This window comes from Eptatretus burgeri, chromosome 11 (assembly GCF_056783735.1).
Source record: "Eptatretus burgeri isolate ZD-2024b chromosome 11, Ebu_testis_v1, whole genome shotgun sequence".
Lineage (NCBI taxonomy): Eukaryota > Metazoa > Chordata > Myxini > Myxiniformes > Myxinidae > Eptatretus > Eptatretus burgeri.
The window spans coordinates 34,377,972-34,397,069 of NC_140971.1; the positions used below are offsets into that span (position 1 = coordinate 34,377,972).

The 19,098-nt window shown below is 43.4% G+C and overlaps 1 protein-coding gene and 1 long non-coding RNA gene across 2 annotated transcripts in view; one reads left to right on the forward strand and one right to left on the reverse strand.

Moving 5' to 3' along the window:
* Positions 1-9,634, reverse strand: part of LOC147016826 (mitogen-activated protein kinase 4-like) — a 68,880-nt gene extending 59,246 nt beyond the window's left edge. The window contains exon 1 of the mRNA XM_085845889.1: positions 9,620-9,634. The gene's annotated coding sequence lies outside the window, so the exon portion shown is untranslated. The remainder of the gene's footprint in view (positions 1-9,619) is intronic.
* A 4,950-nt stretch (positions 9,635-14,584) lies between these two features.
* Positions 14,585-19,098, forward strand: part of LOC147016827 (uncharacterized) — a 33,185-nt gene continuing 28,671 nt past the window's right edge. Inside the window, exon 1 of the long non-coding RNA XR_015049203.1 lies at positions 14,585-15,027. This is a non-coding gene — a long non-coding RNA (uncharacterized LOC147016827). The remainder of the gene's footprint in view (positions 15,028-19,098) is intronic.

The following is a 19,098-nucleotide window of genomic DNA, read 5'->3' on the forward strand; positions in this document are numbered from 1 at the left end:
CATCTCTATCATATCAACTCATGACCGCCTCCTTTCTAGTGTATAAATCCCTGTCTCCTTCAGCCGCTCCTCATAGCTGAGTCGAGCTCGGCCAGGAATCAATCTAGTAGCCCTGAGCTGAACCCTCTCCATGGTATCTATGTCCTTCCTCTGTTGTGGTGACCAAAACTGCACACAATATTCTAGATGTGGCCCTCACTAAATTCCTGTACAATGTTTACACCACCTCTTTTGATTTATAAATGATCCCCCTCCGAATACAACCGAAAACCCTATTTGCTTTCCCTTTCGTTGCCTGGCACTGTGCTGCCTGCTTACCTCCTGTATCTATTTCCACCCCCAGATCCTTTTCCTGTGTGACATGCTCCAAAATTACCCCATGCATCCTGTAATCTCTATTTTCAATGTTCTTTCCCATCTCCAACACCTTACACTTGTTCAGGTTAAATTCCATCTGCCAATCTTTTACCCAATCTATGCAAGTATCAATACTTTCCTGTATCTGATCACCACCCCCTCTGCTATCCACCTTACTTCCAAGCTTTGTGTCATCTGCAAATTTGGAAAGCTTACTCTTTTCCCCATTATCCAAAACGTTGATGTAAATAATGAATAGTAATGGTCCGAGTACTGATCCACGAGGTACCCCGCTACTTACATCCTCCCAGCAAGGCATCCTTCCACTCACAGCCACTCTTTACTTCCTACCACAAAGCCAATTTGCAATCCAATTAGCTACCTGACCAGCCACTCCACAAGCCCTCACTTTGGTTAACAACCTCCGATGTGGTACCTTATTAAATGCCTTCTTGAAGTCCAGATATACTATGTCCACTGCCTTTCCCTCATCCACCCAATCGGGCACTGCTTCATGGAACTCTAAAAGATTTGTTAAACAGGAACTACCTTTTTTAAACCCATGCTGACTACCTTTAATTAGTTTACATTTGTTTAAATGGTTCCTTATCTGGTCCTTAACTAATGTCTCCAACACCTTCCCCAAAACTGAGGTCAAACTCACAGGTCTATAGTTTACCAATTCTTCTCTGGATTCTTTCTTAAATAATGCCGTTACATTTGCTACTCTCCAATCCTCTGGAACCTGTCCTGTATTATGACTCCGGTGTTATTGTACTCCGGTCTCTCGAGAAAGTTTTTTTTTCTTCACTTTCCTCACTCATATTATCGAATGCCTGTTCATCGTAGCTACGAATCGCCGCGTACGCTTATTGCAATGCTTATAAATGCCCGGAGGCGTCAGCGTTCATTGCTTTATTTCATTGCCATACATGCGATCACCACGAGTATCTCTCAAACTAAGGAGAATTACAAAATTTAAGCTCCAGAATCGAACTTAGCAGCAGTTCCAACTCCCAGAAAAGTAAGTGTTTATTTGTCCAATTCGGACAGATTTGACATTTTGGGCGTCTCCGGGAGTTGTATGCTTAAGGTGTCACTAATCGCGTGCCAAACGAGCCATTTCTTATCAACCGTTTCGTTGGAGTGCTTAATCCAGTGTTCTCTACAATATTCGCGCTCTCACCCAATAAACCCAATACTGCTTATAAATCGACTTGAACAAAGTTCAGGCCTGTGTTGGCCATGTGTTTTCTGGGGTGCTATAGGCGGTGACTGCCAGTGCTGGATTAACCATTAGGCAGACAAGGCATGTGCCTTAGGGCCAGCCAAAAATTCGGGCCAAAAATTATTTTCACATTAAATATTTGTCTTTTTTTGTATTAAATATTTTGTTCTTGAATCAGTTCATCTTTTGTCTGGGGTCCATTTCCATGAGCCCGAGATCTAATTTAAAATTTTCAGGCCATTCTCTAAAATTTCAAAATGTGCCTTAGGGCCAGCCGAGGCTTAATCCGGCACTGGTGACTGCCTCGCTGGAAATGTGAAATTTTATTGTCCATGAGGTTTCCCGTTTTTGATGACGTCATATGACCTGTCACTTCAGCATAGATAAATATAAATAAAAATTAAACGTTTCGCTTTTGAAAGTTTCTTCAAATGTTTCGTGCACTGGGGGGTAAAGCCACTTGGTGTGTTCTTCAACATTCTATTGCGATTCCGTGTTTCTCCACTGAAGGTAGGAAGGCAAAATAAATTATATGATCACAATGAGAAAATGGTTTTTTCAGTTCTGAAGTGAGGAATCGCCACATCACGGCAGGAAAGCCGAGAGGAATGCATGCTCGTTCTGAAGTCTGGATTTGAATTCCAACCCAGCTCTAAACTGTCCTCCCAGTGTTTTACAGGCTGGGTGATTCATCACTGTGTGTTGCCTTTTGGATGGATGATAAACTGGGTGCCACATCTGCCTGACTCCCGCACCCCTCTCCCTCCAAGCCCTACCCCATCTCTCCCAACCCTACCCCCTCTCCCTCCCAACCCTACCCCCTCTCTCCCAACCATACCCCCGCTCTTATCCCTCTTTCCGATCTCTCTCGCTCTCTCTCCCGCCTTCTCTCTCTGACCTCTCCCCTCCCCCCCCTGTCTCTGCACTTCTCTATCTCTCTCCCAACCACCCCCCCCCCCCCCCGGTCACTGATCTTTCTCCCCTGTTGAGGGGACTGTAGCATGTACGAATCAGATTCGGAGCCGACAGGAAGTGTGTGTGTGTGTGTGTGTGTGTGTGTGTGTGTGTGTGTGTGTGTGTGTGTGTGTGTGTGTGTGTGTGTGTTTGTGTGTGTGCACTTATGTGGGAGTTGCTGTTGTTGCCTACTGTCTGCACATGTAGGTGAGGTTCATCAGAAGGTGAAACAGAGACCTATCTGGTCTCACACTGTGTGTGTGTGTGTGTGTGTGTGTGTGTGTGTGTGTGTGTGTGTGTGTGTGTGTGTGTGTGTGTGTGTGTGTGTGTGTGCGTGCGTGCGTGCGTGTGCGTGTGTGTCGTTGATTGGAATCTACATATGAGGGTTTCAGAATGTGGAATGTAGTCCTCCCAGGGTGGGCTCAAAGTATCCACTTTCATTTCTGTAAGGGGTCATGATTCATGAACCAAGCTGTAAAGTTTTCTGTTCTCAAAGTTTTGTTCCGAGGGCTTTCTTCAGGATCGTCGCTGAGCCCCGGACAGCTTCTAACTGTAGTTCTTTTGTAATAGTATTCCCAGGGATGGTTTTTAGCTCACCTCTAATGTAGTTCCGGGGAGCTTACAGGATGGCGTGTCGTCTGTCTGTCCACAAATACTTGCAACTTCTTCTCCAAAACTACACATACGATTTCAATGACATTTGACCACAACCTTCATCACAATACATTTTTGATACATTTTTGTATATCAATACATTTTTGAAATATCATGCTATACAGTACTACATCGTTTACAGCCGATCTGTCAATGGTGAAAAACCACTGAAAAAATTAAATAATTATGGTCTCCAGATCCAGATTCAGACCTTCACCGAAATCGAATCATTCACACACCCAACGTGTCCACCAAGTTTCATCCAAATCCGTCCACAACATTTTGAGATATCGTGCTATATTTCAGTTTAGCCCAATCTCTCAATGGCGATGAATCACTTCAAAAATTATAGTAGTCGGATCCTGATACGGATCTTCACCACAATCTAATCAGTTACCCCCTTGTCACTCACCTAACTTGTCCACCAAATTTCATCCGAATCCGTCCACAACTTTTTGAGATATCGTGTACACAAAGAAACAAAGAAGAAGAAGAAGACGTCATGCAGAGCACGACACTTGCAAAATCCAATAAACTAATTTCACCTCAAAAATAATTGGTGGTTGAATTCAATGACTAAATATGCAACTCTTCTTCAAATTTCAAGTGAATCGGATGAAAATTGACAATCTTAGAAATTCGGTCTCTGTTGACCTTTTGGCCGATGTTGACCTCGAAAATAATTGGTGGTTGAATTCAGTGACCTGATATGCAAATCCTGTTCAAATTTCAAGTCGATGAGATGAAAATTTAGGATTTTACAAATACCTACTTCGTTGTTGACCTTGGCCATATGTTAACCTTTTGGTCGACGTTGAGCTCAAAAATAATTGGTGGTTGAATTCAGTGACCGGAAATATAAATCATCTTCAAATTTCGAGTCAATCGGATGAAAATTGAGGATTTTAGAAATCTCACCTGAGTTGCTGACCTTTGGCCCATGTTGACCTTTTGGCCGACATTGACCTCGAAAATAATTTGTGGTTGAATTCAGTGACCTGATATGCAAATCCTCTTCAAATTTCAAGTCGATGAGATGAAAATTGAGGATTTTACAAATACCTCCTTAGTTGTTGACCTTGGCCATATGTTAACCTTTTGGTCGACGTTGAGCTCAAAAATAATTGGTGGTTGAATTCAGTGACTGGAAATATAAATCATCTTCAAATTTCGAGTCAATCGGATGAAAATTGAGGATTTTAGAAATCTCACCTGAGTTGTTGACCTTTGGCCTATGTTGACCTTTTGACCTCAAAAACAAAAGTCTTCTTCCTCATGACAGACTCTACCATGTGGCGAAGTTTCGTGAAGATCAGTTTAAAATTGTGACCTGTAGGCAACAAGCAGACAGACAGAAAGGGGTGAAAAGGTAACCTCCTTCACCTTCGGTGGTGGAGGTAAAAACGGGTCTGAAGGGGTCCACAGAGGGAGTTTACGTGGTGGGGGAAGGGGGGGGGAGTGGGTTACCTCTCCAAAGAGGTATTTGCTTTCTTCTCAAACGATACACACAATTCCGATGAAATTTCACTCCAACCTTCATCACCCATGACGTGCCAAAGTTTGTTCATGACGTTCGAAAAAATCTGGCTCGAAGAGGATTTTTGGGGGGTTGCCCCCCAAAATATGTATTTGCTTTCTTCTCCAAAACTACACATACAATTCCGATAAAACATGACCACAACCTTCATCACCCATAATGTACTAAAGTTTGTTCATGACATTAAAAAAAAATTGGGGTCTAAAGGGTTCTACAGGGGGTTGCCCCCCAAAATTTGTATTTGCTTTCTTTTCTGAAACCACACACACAATTTCGATTTTATTTTCAATTTTTTTGAATGAGGCTCACTTGGCTGTGCCTGGATGGGTTTGAGGGTAGAGGAGTAGCAGCTGAAACCCGAATCCTATCCAGGTTCCACCTGATGACTTCATCTTTGCGTTTTGCTTGTTTGGGATCCTTCTGATTACCCCAATGCAGGACCGTACCTATTTGTTGTTCCATTTGATTCGAGTTTAATTAATTTTAATCCCATTCTGAATCCAATTGAATAATAATTTTAAAAACGTCGTGGGTCAGGGTCAGTTGTCCAATCAAAGCCGGACGTCTTGGTACCCGGTCATCACTGCGAGCAGTTATGAAGTGGCAGTTCTAATTATGTCTCTTATTAATTAATTACCTAACACACCAGTCCACAAACGCCACACAAAATACACAACACAAAACTACACAAACGCCACACAAAAGAAGTCGTGGCGAGGGTCGACAATCTCTGATTGCTATTTTCCTTGTTAATATCACACAATGAAGTGAAAATTTGCTTATTGTATTTCATTCCCTTCGTACGATTCGTACAAACAGTAATTGGTACATGTGTTAATTGATTAAAAAGATGGCTGACAGCCAGGCACAAGTCATGACAACAGAGAGAAATATGGGGGAGATAAATAACTTGGAGATGTTGATTGTTCCATTGGAAAAAATGATATAGACATGCTGAAGCAAAACAAGAACACCCTGTTGCATAAAGAACGCTTTGGCCACGGATTAAGGAGGCCAAAACCTTTTCCACATGTAGTGGGTATCATGGACGCATTCATGTGAGGCCATGTTTGGATGTGTGCTGCCTCCCCCAACAGCACTTCAAGCCCAGGCAAGAAACAGAACCCCTGCATATCACGTTAGGCCGCAGCAGAAGCAGAAGAGTCAGATATCGTGCCAAGCTGGCTTTTGGTTATGTCTTCCCTCTCTGCTGAAAGCATTTCAGCTATGGAGATCCCCTTGGATATTACACGTCCCTGCCTTCTCCCCCCCCCCCCCCCCAGCTGGACATTGTTACTATTTAGACATGAGTTGCGATATCATGTGCAGGGTTATTAATTCACAACACTTATTACGGTCGCTCAAGGAGAGGGTATTGTATTTGGATCCGTTTGTTGGTCTGTTATTACCTCCGCCACCGAAGATTAAGGTGGTTATGTTTTCACCCCCTCTCTCTATATATATGTTCGTTTGTTTGTTTGTCTGTGTACAGGATATCTCAAAAAGTTGTGCACGGATCCGGGTTAAATTTTGTGGACAGGTTGAGTTTCTGACAAGGATGAATTGATTCGATCTTGGTGAAGATCTGAATCCGGATCCGACGACTAGAATTTTTTAAGTGATTCTTCACCATTGAGAGATAGGGCCAAAAACGATGAAAAGCATGATATTTCAAAAATGTATTGGGCCCGATATGTTCTCATGGATCAGGCATAACGTGGAGAAGGTATGCGCTCTTCCAAGTGCCCTTCTAGTTTGTTTGTTTGTCTGTTTGTCCGCACAGAACTTTAATGTTTTTCTCCGCAACCACTTGTCGGATCAAGACGAAATTATAATCATCGGAGCGACTCCTCATGTGGAATGTTTTATTGATAATTATGACGTCATAGGTCACGTGGTGTGGCAGCCATGTTGTAACAATTTTGGACTTCCATCTTTGAAACTGCACTAAGGAAAAAATTGAAACTTGGCAAATGCCAAGCACTCCGCATAGGGAATAAGTGTGATTTTTATGATGTCATGGGTGCCTTCATTATGCCGTGATAATTGCATATGTAAAATGATACATTTGATCAGTATGAAAATTTTTGAGGGTCATCTGGAGATAAAATGGTTCGCAGAAAGAAAAATTGATGACGTCATCGGTCACGTGATTCAGCAGCCACATAGTTTTTTTTTAACTTTCCAAAATCTTCTTCTCTGAAGTGGCTGATCAGGTCGAGGCAAAACTTTTCACGTATAACAGCCTATCCATTAGGAACAAAAGGTTGACACATATGATGTCATCGGTCACATGGTTTGCCAGTCATATTGGATTTACCCTAAAACTTATAAAATCTTCTTCTCCAGAATGACTGCACAGATTGAGGGGAAACTTCACATAAATGCTCCCCAAGCCTCGGATGTACAAGTTTGTCGAGGAATAATTGATAGGACACATGGTTTGGCAGCCATATTGGATTGAATAAAAACATTAAATAATGTTTTCTCTGGAACCGCTTAATCAATCGACGCGAAGCTTAATAATTAGGATCTAGTAGTGACGTGGAATACACGTTTTAAATTTCAACTTGATGAGACGCATGGTCTGACAGCCAGAGTTATTTAAATTTTTTTGATCTGGGTTCTTTTTGATTTGTTCTTTTTTATTATTCTTTTCAGTTTGTATCAGGGTGTTACTAAAACTAACACATTGTACAATATGTTGGTAGATATCATGTTTAATGTTGCCCCATTCCTGTCCTTGTTGGATTGTGCGCATGTTCGGTAGATTCTCGCCCTCAAATGACATTCCATGACGTCCCAGAGTGATTGGACTGGGTGTGTGGCCTAACTACAGGTTATTAACATTATCGTCTCCAAACAAATTTTTCATGGACGACTTATCAGATACTGTACGCAAATATGGTGGAATTTATGATGCTCCCCCAGTTCTTTATGATTCAAGCATGCACCTTCCAATCTACCCCCTTATCCACTAACTCTTCCTAAACTTTTCCATTCTCTCCTCCACCATATCCACCCTCTCTTGAATTTAATTCACTTGTACTTGTACCCACTTCCTCTGGGAGTGAAATATGGTGTCAAAAGATACCCCCTCTCTCAGGCAGGGATCAGTGGTTTAAACCACTTGCACTATTCTGTATGCACAGGCAAAAATTGAAAGTTATCTCCCCCACCCTCACAGGTAGGGGTGGAGGTGGCATTTTGTGCCGATGACCTGACCTTCGGTACCCCGAGCTCGTACTGTATACAAAATTTGATGGAGATCGGCCAAGCTATTTTCGATTATATAAGGTTCAAAAATACATACATACATACATACACACATGAAGTGAAACACAGAAAAAAGGATATTTTATAACACGTAATTATTTTTGCTGCTGCTGCTGTCGTCGTGGCTGTGGTTCTTGTTGTTTGTGTGCTCCTTCTGTGCACTACTATATATTATTCTATTGCTTTGAGAAGTATTAGTACACTGGCAGGGTCCCATGGAAATTCCATAGAGTGTAAAATGTGACTTCAAGACCTCAGCTCTCACCCCTCCTCCCCCCCTCTCTCCCCCCTCAAACCCACTCTCTCCCCTCACCCTCCACCCCCACTCACCTCTCCTTCCTCTCTCTTTCTCTCTCTCTCTCTCCCCCACCCTCTGCCCCTCTCCCAAACTACCCCCTCCAATCGCTATCCCTCTCTCCCTCCCCCACTCTCCCTCCTCCACTCTCCCTCCTCCCCTCCAATCCCTACGCCTCTCTCTACCTCCTCAACCCCAGTCGCCCCCTGCTCTGGCCAGAAAAAGCTTTCAAAGGGGTTTTATATAATACTGCATTTTAAAAGTTTTCAAACTAGTTATGACATAACTGCCCCCTATTTCTTATCCCCCTCTCTCCTCTCCCCCCTCTCTCAACCACTCTTGTCTCCTTCCACTCCTCTCCCCACCTTTTCCTTTCACTGTAGCCGGGAAGACCTTTCAAAGGGGACCGATGTAGTATGCATGCATCGCATTGCTTGAGGTCCCTCGAGGTGTTCCACATAAAATCAAAAGAAATCCGGGGAAAAGACAGATCGTGAAAACCCAAGGGGACAGGTCCGAACCCTTCTCCCCCACAACCGGGAAGAGCTTTCAAATATAGGATGACGATGCATACATACATCAAACAAAGCAGCAGCAGGGACCTGTTAATTTTTCCCCCAAATTAAAAATTAAAACAAACGTTCATTTTTCCCCATATTTATCCCAACTTCATTCAGAACACCTCGAGGGACCTCTAAAAATGCAAACACACATCGAACAGACGTCCACGTGATAGACTTGATGAACAATCCAAAGGGGATAGGTCCAAAAGTGGCACATCTACTTCATTAAATTTAAAATGCATTTTTTTGTCAAAAAATGTCGAATTTTGTCCGATTTTTCTCGGGATTTGTTTCAGTTGAACCCTTAACTACGTCAGCAACAGTCAAAAACGATATCACAAAAAATATATCATAAGAATCCATCCATCGGGCCCAGACTCTGTGCAGAGCGTTGGTGCTGCCTAAGCAGTCTCCTTGGATATTGCGCACAATCCTGGACGGGTCGCCACTCCGACACAGTATACCAGCAAGCTGGCACTCATTTTGCCAACATCGGAAGGATGACAGGCAGAGTCAAACCCACCTGGTATTAATTCAACAGTGAGTGGGATCTGAACTCAGGATCCTGGGATCCCAAGCCCACCACCCGAACCATAAAGCCAACACCAAGCATATCATAAGAATAAATCATGGCGTAGACCAAAGGGTTTATCTTTGAGGCCTCAAAGCATGGGAAATTTTAAACATTAATGTAATCAGAACCTGAGACCCAACAAACTTGGCTGAGCTGGTGGCCTGGAGATACACACACTCACCTCTAAGCGGTTTGGCTTGGGTTCCAATCCCAACGCAGCTATAAACTGTTCAGGTGTTTCACAGGTAGTGTGGACGTCAAACTGGTGGTCCGTCTGCCGGCACGAGTTGCTGGGCGATGAAGATCCCACAGTGTCCTTCGTCAAGAGTCAGTGAACCACCACCGGCAACATGAGCAAATTCCAAATTCTTGCCGAAACCACTGCTGGGAAGACAATGGCAAACCACCCAGTATAACACCTGCCAATAAACTGCTTCGACAGCACCGACGTTATGGTGGCAGTTGTGGGGGAGTATGAAGGGTCACATTTCTCCCCACTCTCCACACACTCCTGTTGCAGAGTATGGGATATCAGAATCAGAATCAGAACACTATATTGTAAGAACAATCTCAATTTTCCCGAACAGGCAATCCAAGACCTTGGGAGAACAACTCCCAATATGCCAATCACAGGAAGCTATCATATGCAAGTTGTGGCTGCTGTGGCTGTGCGCTGATGCGGTGCCCCCTATTACCAGTACACTGGTACTCATTTCGCCAATATCAGAAGGATGATAGGCTGAGTCAACTCCATCTGGTGTTAATTCAACATCCGACAGGGGCTTGAACTCAAGACCTTAAGATCTTAAGCCAGCTACCTATACGGTTAACAGGCTTGCCGAGTGCAGGTGATAATTTAAATTAGGAAGCACCAATGGCAGCTCAGGAAAACGTTAAGATCTTCAATTTTGTCACACCTGCTGAGAACCTATCACTCAAGTGTCTGCTTGGCAATCAGGGAAGGATTTTTCAATAGGCAACATAGGCCATTGGCCTAGGGCCCACGAGTAACTGGGGGCCCACCAGGGACTTGTGGGTTCTCTGATCGGTTTCATTGTATGCTTTTTATTATGCATTGTATGCATTGTATTTCATTGCAATTATCCCGCCCCCCGGAGGGAGGGAGCGGCATATTGTAATTGTCCGGTTTGTTTGTTGGGTGGTCACTAGAGTACCCTTATTGTCAGGTTTTCCGTGTGTGTGTGTGTGTGTGTGTGTGTGTGTGTGTGTGTGTGTCTGCAACGCGAGGCTGCACAGCACAAACCAGCAAACCGATTTCGATGAAACTTGGCGAACAGGTGCCATATAGGCTGGGAGTGTGCGCGTTTGAGTTTCATTGCTAAGCAACCACCCGTTGCTATGCAGTGGCCAAAAAACCGCATATGGTATTTTCAATACTTGTCCTACAGTTTTGAATGTGGAGAAATGAGACTTCGAAATTAAACACCGAGATATTTAGAAAATTTTACTCGAGCCGATTTTTGATTTAGGTTTTATTTTTCAAATGGTAGTCCTTCAAAAATAGGGTGTCTACTTACCGTCATTTTTTATGTTTGTTTGTATGTAATGGACAGCTCTAGAGGCCAGAGAAGTCAACCGATTTTGATGAAACTTGACAGGGGGGTTCATACCAGGATCTAGTTCTATGCTTTTGAGCACCGTTGCTATGGACACCACCGTTACCCAGCAACGGGACTTTGAAATTATATAAAAATCCTAAAAAAATTATTTTTTCGAAAATCAAAAATGGGCTTCCAGGCTTTCATGCGCACTATAATCAACCTCTTTGCCAAAAAATTTTCAGCCCGATCCGTCAAAAACTGTATGAATAGTATGCAATTATGTCGCAACCACCCATGTCGCCTACCGGCCTGTCTGTTTGTTACTTACGAAATCTAAAGATTTCTAAGTATATTGATGACTTCCGTCCTCTGTTTGTGTGTGTGTGTTTGTGTGTGTGTGTGTGTTTGTGTGTTTCTTTGTTGGCACGATAACTTGAGAACGGAAGAAGCTACCAATGTCAAATTACGCCACGTGATTCAGGAGGGTGATGGCTAGCGCTAATTAGGTTTTGGTCAAAATCGGTCAAAGGTCAAGGTCACAGTGAGGTGAAACATTCGATTTTTGATGGTTTGGTACAGAATCATCGTAGAAACTTCTGGTTTGCGTCGCTACCTTCTCGAGAGACAGCTTTTATTAGACAAGGTCAGAGGTCAAGTTGACGATTTCGTACCAGTCTATGACTGCTTGTTTGTTTGTCGGCACGATAACTCGAGAACGGAAGAAGCTACCAATGTCAAATTGCACCATGTGATTCAGGAGGGTGATGGCTAGTGCTGATTAGATTTTGGTCAAAGGTCAAGGTCACAGTGAGGTCAAACATTCGATTTTTGATGGTTTGGAACAGAATCATCGTAGAAACTTCTGGTTTGCGTCGCTACCTTCTCTGGAGACGGCTTTTATTAGACAAGTTCAGAGGTCAAGTTGACGATTTCGTAAGTACCAGTCTATGACTGCTTGTTTGTTTGTCTGTCTGTCTGTTAGCAACTTTACGGCAAAACGGCTTTAGCAAACACAATCAAATTTAATCCACAGGTGGGCAGTGAACCTTGGACGACCTCATTAACTGTTGGGTCCAATTGGATCAAAGGTCAAGGTCAAGGTCACGAAAAGATCAAAATCGTTTTTCACTCATAACTTCGTCAAAAATGATCTGATTTACTTCAAACGAAGCTTATAGTGAACCTTATTCTATTTGTCACTTATAATCCTACCCATTTGTATGGTGAAAAATGCATATTTGTGAAGATCGGTAGGGTCCGAAGACTTTATGCCTTAAATGGGTGGGATTTGTTGTGCCTGGCACCACTTGTTTATTATGATTCGGTTTCATTGTTACTTACGAAATCTAAAGATTTTGTAATTATATTGATGACTTCCGTCCTCCGTTTGTGTGTTTGTTTGTTTGTATGTGTATGTTTGTGTGTTTGTTTGTAAGCACGATAACTCCAGAACGGAAGAAGCTCCCAATGTCAAATTACACCACGTGATTCAGGAGGGTGATGGCTAGCGCTGATTAGATTTTGGTCAAAATCGTTCAAAGGTCAAGGTCACAGTGAGGTCAAACATAATTCCGTAAATTCATGTGGAGAAATGGAGTATTTTTGCTTCGGTCGACGTTACGAGTTCGTTTTAACTTCTATTTTAATATTGTCTTCGGTTTTTTTGCGATCGCTTCGGACGCTTAACACTCAGTTGTCGAAATTCTGGTAAAAATCGGATGTTTTGGAGACGTTTTAAGATTGTATAAAAAATATTTCACTCGCTGCGTCATGGCTCGTTACGTGGTGCAGTGCGCTCGAGCAGAGGCGTCGTTGAGTCACGTAAAGGTTTTGCGTGTGCGCGCTGACGGTGTTTTCGATAAAGATGGTGTTTAAAAGTCATTTTTATCCCAATAAAGGTTATCGTCGCATACCTGACTCGCTAAGCCGTCAGATTATGTAAAGATTGTTGGTGGATGGCCGAATATTACGGTTTTGTGACTTTGATAAAAGAATATTAAATAATTGCATGGAGAAATGGAGATTTTTGCTTCGGTTGACGTTACGATTTTTGATGGTTTGGTACAGAATCATCGTAGAAACTTCTGGCTTGCATCGCGACCTTCTCTGGAGACAGCTTTTGTTAGACAAGGTCAGAGGTCAAGTTGACGATTTTGTAAGTACCAGTCTATGACTGCTTGTATTTTTCCTTTATTCCTATGTGCAAGATGTACATGATATGGAACTTGATTTACTCTGATTTACCTTGATGTACTTGATATGGAACTAATTTGATTAAAAATTATTGATGTGTTACATTATGTTGTAATTCTTTTTTTTTTACATTACAATATATATATATATATATATATATATATATATATATATATATATATATATATATATATATATATATATAAAAATTTGGGGGGGGGGGGGGCACAAGCAAGTAAATCCGGTCCTGTTAGCAATTTACTCACTTACGGATAAAGTGATCAAACCCAGGAGCCAACAGGGATACAGGAATAAATAATTACGTTTAATAAAAATGTGTGAACAAACAAATTGGGGAAGGGGGTCCAAATAATTCGGCAACACTTTGCCAAGGAATTCTGTTTATGGGGGGGGGGGGCAGACGGCTCAGGCTCCTCACTCTCACAGTCTTCGGCTTACACTCGACACAGTCCTCACCTGAAAAGGTTCGAGCTCTCTCCAGAACTTTCCCCTCAGCACCTCAGTTTAAATCCCGTTCCTCGCATGATGTTAATCAGACATCATGCTCCCCGGTTGCCCGGCTCGAGTACGTGTACCATCGATTGGCCTGATTCCAATGAGAACCGTGTGGTACTCGTCTTGAGGACCTTTGGGTGCAAGGCCGGTGAGGAGAAAGGAAAAAGGTTATTAAATAAATAAATAAATAAATAAGAAATTCTGCACATTTCACACTGACAATACAAAGAGAGGGGTGGGGGGGGGGACGATGCCTTGCTGGACACTGTCTTGGCAGACCTAACTTGGGGTTTACAATATTGTTACGGATTTACCGGGCGTAGTGGCGTGCGCCTGTAATCCGGCTACTTGGAGGCTTGGGTTGGAGGATCGCTTGAGGACGGGTACTCTGCACTGGGCCGTGGTATGAGACGTAGGGCAGCCCGGAATCATGGTGAAACCTACTCCTTATTCCCTGTGTCGAAAGAGGCGACCAGGGTTGCGTCAGGAAGGGCATCCGGCGTAAAACCTCTGCCAAATCACTATGCGGATCATAACGGATGATCCGCTGTGGCGACCCCTAACGGGAGCAGCCGAAAGAAGAACAACAACAGTTTTGTTACGGATTTGGAAACCTTGTGCACACAAACAGCCAGAGTCCCGTAGTTCAGTTATTTCGATAAGTATGTGTTAATAGTTAGAATCCACCTCCGATGTCTAATGGGAATTTTGTGTGTGCGCGACTAGTTATTTTTTTTTTAGTTAGGTTTTTACAACAACAACAACAACAACAACAACAACAACAACAACAACAACAACAACAACAACGTCACCGTCCCTCACTCCACCCGGTCGCCATTACACACGTGTTCGGGACTACGGACGTGAGCGGAGGTTTCGCCACCTCAGGGCTGGCTCCGCCTGAGCCAGATGGAGTGTTCGGCCCGACCAATGAAGGGCCGCCACATGTCGCCTGACAACCGACCGTCCAATCAGGAGGTGAGTGGCGAGGGAAAAGAAACCCCTCCCACCTCAAGAAGAGGTGGTCAGGACGAGTGTGGTCTGCAGGATCGTGGCGATAGCGGTCGGCAGTCTTGGTCTCGATTAGCGGTCGGTGGTCGTGGTTTGAGCGGTCTGCGGTCCTTTGCGGTGGCTCACCGTGGTGGTGGTGGTGGTGACCGAACAGTGTGGTGGTGCTCGAGCAGCCAGAGTCGTGGGCCGTGGACTTCGGGTCATGGGTTCGAGTCCCACCGTTGTGGTTTTTGGAGTCGGTGTGACCGCACAAGGCAGGACAGGTACCCCGGCCCGGCTTTACCGACGAAAGACCCACGGGGTCCAGGTGTGTGTGTGTGCGTGCGTGTGTGCGTGCGTGCGTGCGTGCGTGTGCGTGCGTGTGCGTGTGTGCGTCCGTCGGCCCGTCTTTAAGTAGGATTGTGAAGTGCTTTTGCTCATTGTACATTGCCTACCTTTTATTCGTGATAACTTTGCTCTTTTTGTGCTTCCCCTCCCCGATCATTGTCATAAATAAACCCCCTGTTAAATGTACCAGCTCGTTTTCTGTGCTTTCCTTCATTGGCCTAGCAAGGTGCGTATTGAGAAATAGTAAGGCCGTTCGGGCCGTAAATTGTTCATTTGGTCCGGCGCGGCTTTGGTAACTTCCGCTCGGTCACGCCGGATCCGAGTCGGTGATAGCGACTCTGATCGGACAAAGTCGGCTGAGGTTGTGGTTTCCCCGGTAGTTGGACGGCGTGAGTACTTGGGTAAATTGGAATTAGACAAGTGGACCCGACCTCACGCCGTCAAAATATCGGCGACCACAGTCCTCTAAGTGACCCATGACCTTTCGGAGTTGTCCAAGAGGCTCCACCTCGTGGTCGTTTATCGCCACCGAACCCTGGCCCACAACAATACATCTGTTCTAAACATGCAATTAGGAGAGAACTAATCAGCTAATTAACCCTTTACCCCCTAAAAGTTCATTTTTTAAAACGTAACCCACGACATATTCATTGAAACTCGTTCTCTTTATTGCCCTCAGGAACACAATTTCTTGGTCCCGTCAAGTACCGGTATGTGTTCCGTGAGCAAGGAGGTTGCTATAGCTTGCCAACCCAGCTGTTCCATATGATCCGCTTTGCAAGTCGCTTGGCAAGAGGAGCAAGCGATTTAAAAGAGGTGCCTCGTCATGTACACAAAAATGGTCACCGTCGGATTCAAAATTATACGACAACCAATGAAATGTGCCGAGCGATGTCGTCGTAATATTATTGAAACGTGCATTTCATACTTTTGTTGTTACTTCTACTCTTTCATCCTAATTCTTCGACATTTACAAACGTGCAAACCCCCCCCCCCCAAAATGTACAATGGTATGGTCCACAGACAATCTTGGTAGGGGGCTCCAACTTCTGACTCCTCATTCATTTATTATCTTGCCAAAACGAAGTTTTGCAAGATATGTTAGTCAGCTTGTGTTTTTTTTTATTTTTTATTTTTTATTTTTTGTCTGTAATCACGTATAAAAAATTCTGCAGAGCACAGTTATCATTGGAAATTTTTGTAACTTCGCATATCAGAGGCCTATAGAGGTCCCTTTCAGTGCACAAAATTTTGAAGGTTAAGGTCAAAGGTCAAGGTAACTTTGGCGCAAATCAGGGGAGTCGACGAAACCCTTATTTTTTGAGTAATTTTGATCGGATCGTCTTCAAACTTCATGGGAATATAGTTCATGGTCTGGCACTCAGCTGATTATTTTTTGGTGACGATTGGCCTTGACCTTCATGGTTAGTGCCTGAGGTCAAACATATTTGACCCCAAGGTCAAATTTTCAAGTTTTAGGAACCATATCGTGTAGTACCTCAAATTGAACACCTCGATGAGTGCTTTCGAGATATGTCAAGCTTGAGACATTATGACGTCATTTGGTGATGTTATGAGGCAAAAGCATATTTTTCATGGTTACTCTGTAGAACGATTCTCATCGGAATCTCTCGTAGGCAGATATTCCTCGAGGAGTCGCTCCTGGTGGATAGCAGCTCTGTTCACCTCAGTGTGACTTTAAAGAAGTCACACGTGGTCACCTTTTGGCAAGATACGGGTCACCCTGTGGGTTTCATCGATTTATTTTTTCTTTCCCTCTTCCTCGTACTCTGTATCCGCTGTTTAAGCACAATAAATTTGTTTGGGGAAGTTGTCACGAGGATCGAATAAACCTGAAAACCGGCCCGGACAGCATACCACGAGCAACACGATGGTATAGTTGTTAAGCCATGTTGTTAAGTGGTGCCAAGATGCTTGCTAACCGAACTGGGAACACACCCATGTTCTTATCTCCAGATTTAAAAAAAAAACAACAAAACTTTATGACCAGCTCAACAAAATGCACCCATGTGATCTTATTACCTCTTCCTAACTATCAACTGTTGATATTCTCCTGAGTTTCTTGTCACAATATTGTTCCTACAACCCTCTCATGTTAAAGTCCACCATAGACTGCTACTTCTAATTAAATTTTAATAAACAAAGTTAATTTACGTTATTCCGTCCAATAATAACTAGCTAATCATACAGAGAAACCTGTATGCATATGATGCACTTTAAAGGGTATTCTTCAACATGATAAACTTAGCCATGAAGGCTTTACCTTCTCTGTGTGATTGTCACACCAGGGGTGTGTTCAGTTAGCAAGCAGCTAGCTTGGCCTTGCCAAGCCAGCCGTTCCTTATCAACGGTTTCAAATGGAGTGCTTGCTTGAGTGATTCCAGCCACTTGGCGAGCTCTCCATGAGAAACTTGGTACCTGCACCCATCCCTGTAATATGTTCAATATCCTGAAGGGCAAGACAAGAGGGCTCTTTATGTGACAGCGGGCAGTCAAAGATGGAAAAATGTTCAGGGTACTGAACAAAAGGACCAAGTTCTGTACAGTAAGTGTATACGAGTAGGGGGACATCTTTCCTCACCGCACTTGAATGTCATTACCTCATGTATAATCAACAATAAGTTTTTTTTTTTATGTTCATATATATATATATGTATATGTATATACACTGTCGAGGCTCTTATGACGGCAAACACACAAACTTACAAGGGCAGCAGGAGACGAGGGGTGGGAGAAGGAAAGAAACAAGCTCAAATGAGCTAAGATCCTCGTTCTCTTAATGATGATGTCATAAAAACGAATATGACGTCATTGTGATGTATCAGGTTTGCGATAAATTAATTATCGGTGCTAATGCCCGGCTTGATTCCCACAAACAAAATTCAAACAGCTTTCCTAGTATCAGACATTGGTATAGGCGATTTCCATTAATGGTGATATTACGACGTCAACTTTTTTTTCTCGGAAGAATTTCCAAAATCGGAGATGGTTACTGTCTGCACGTGGGCTTTCTGCATATACATGGCAAGTTTCACGAAGATCCGATGAAAATTCTGGGTTGTGAAACAAAAAATGTCAAAAAAATAGGAATGACGTCAAAAAAGTTGATATGACGTCATAGTGATGTATCATATGTGCGGTAATTCATCTCTGCGAATGCCCTGTTCGATTCCCGCAAACAGAATTCAAAAAGATTGCCTAGTTTCGGAGAATTTTTCAGGCGATTTCCATTAGCGGAGATATTTTGACGTCAACTTTTTTTTCTCGGAGGAATTTTCAAAATCTGAGATGGTTACTGTCTGCGCAAGGTATTTTTACATGTATATGCCAAGTTTCAAGAAGTTTCGATGAAAACTGTAGGCTGTGAAACAAAAGTCCACAAGAAGAAGACTAAGAACAACAACGTGAGTAAGACTTGGAGATCCTCCACGAGGATCTAAAAACAGTGTGGAACAGAGACATGAGGAGATCTGTGTAAGGGAGAGGGATGGGGTGGGGTACACGGGGTAAACAAGATGGACACCACAGGGACTTTCAGGTCCTTATATGACAGGGACTTTCAGGAAGGAAAGCAGGGAATTTGAAGAAGGTGGGTTTGGGGTGGATTAATTGCGGTAGAAGTGATAATGATTTTGGATGGGGGAAGATAAGAAATGGTAATGAACAGCTGTTTTGAAAACCTGGAGGAAAGAGTGGAATTGAAGAGAGTGAGGCGAGTTTGTTCCAAAGGCAGAAAAAAGAGGAACGAAAGAGTGAAGGTGAGCAGTGATTCTTGATTTTGCTGGTTTTACCAGGAGGGGGCTGCTGGGGGACCTTGAGCACCCTGCGAAAATATGAGGGGGGGGGTGAGGGTGGACATACATACATCAGACAGAGCAATGGGGGGGGAGGCCAGAGAGGAGATTATAGAAGAGAAAAGACCACCGACCTGCCTGTGGTGAGAGGAGAGACCCAAAGACTCAGCCTCACTGCGTGAGATACCAATGATCCTAAATGGTTTGGTTTCCACAGTGTGAAGCCGAAAAATGTG